The following is a 1,526-nucleotide window of genomic DNA, read 5'->3' on the forward strand; positions in this document are numbered from 1 at the left end:
TTTTGCTTTCCTTTTGCTTTTTCGATCATTCTCTCGTCTCTTCCAGAAGAAGGCAGTCTTCTTCATTTCTTTGTTGCATTTTTAAGAACAGTGAGTGATTTTGGGAGGATTTTGGGAGGATTTTGGAAGATAAATAAGGAAGGAAAATATGAGGAAGCACTTTGGGAGCCTTAGTAACCAAAATATCTCTTCTTTTTCCCTTTTCCTATGTTTATATATATATTGGATGCATGTGATATGAATATGTTAGTATGTTTTGGTATTGATTTAAGGTGATTTTGGTGTTAAAGGAAACAAAACAAAGAGAAGGAAGCCAACTTGTAAATATTTGGCTTGAAACAAGGTAAAGGGTATCATCCTTGATATGTTGCATGTTTTAGGCTTTTGGTTCCTTGGATCTATGTTATAAATGATGATTTTGAAGTTGAGAAATGTTGTTTTTCCATTTGGGATGTCTATGTGTGTGATTTTGTTCATGGCAGAAAGTTGCTAATATTTATAGTTTTTGCCACTAAGTTCGTCCCATGTTTTGGCTGCTTTATCTGATGAATTATGAGTGCTATTATATCTTGTTGGAAATATATTTGAATCCTCTTTCCAATGATATATAGCTTGTATGAATTAGAGATCATTTGGACTGTTAAATATTGTATGAACTAAAAGGACTGTTTTACCAAATAAACAGAGGAGGCAGTTTTGCCACTGATTTCATCTCACGTTTTGACTATCTTATCTATGGATTTATAAGTGCTATTATATCTTGTTGAAAAGCTCTTTTAAGTCTCCTTTCAGTGATATATAGCTTGTATGAATTGTGGATTATTTGGATTGGTAAATATTGCATGAACCATAAGGACTACTTTACCAAATAAACAGAGAAGGCAGTTTTTGTCACTGATTTTATCTCACGTTTTGACTACCTTATATATTGAATTATAAGTGTTATTATAGCTTGTTGGAAATAGCTTTGAATCCTCTTTTCAACGATATATAGCTTGTATGAATTATAAACCGTTTGGGCTGTTAAATTGCATGAAAAAAAAGGTTGCCCTACCAAATGACTGTTCTGTGAACAATATTTCGTAGCTTTGGGCAGGAAAGAAAGAAAGAAAAGGAGGAGAAAAAGGAAAGGAAGAAGAAAGGAAAGGAAAGAAAGGAAAGAAAAAAAAAGAAAAGAAAAGAAAAAAAGAAAAGCAAGAAACGGAATTTGGGGCTCAAGATTTAGGGGTCATCTCAAGAGTAATGTCTGGTAAGTTATGAATAAATTTAGATGGAAGCAAAATTAGTAAGATATAAGACCCACATGCATGCTATAAATTATGAGGGGGCACTTTACACTACACTGCCTGTAGTAGAGCACGTCCGCAGTAGGACACGTCCGTAGTAGGACATAGACCCTTAGTAAGGTCCGCTCGCAATAGAGCTCAATTCAGATTCAGAAATAGTGTAGTGAAAGAAAGAAAGAGAGCTCGAGCTTAGAAAAGTGCCAAATCCCTATAGTTAGCTTCTAGAAAGTATCAAATAGA

This window comes from Mangifera indica, chromosome 1 (assembly GCF_011075055.1).
Source record: "Mangifera indica cultivar Alphonso chromosome 1, CATAS_Mindica_2.1, whole genome shotgun sequence".
NCBI lineage: Eukaryota > Viridiplantae > Streptophyta > Magnoliopsida > Sapindales > Anacardiaceae > Mangifera > Mangifera indica.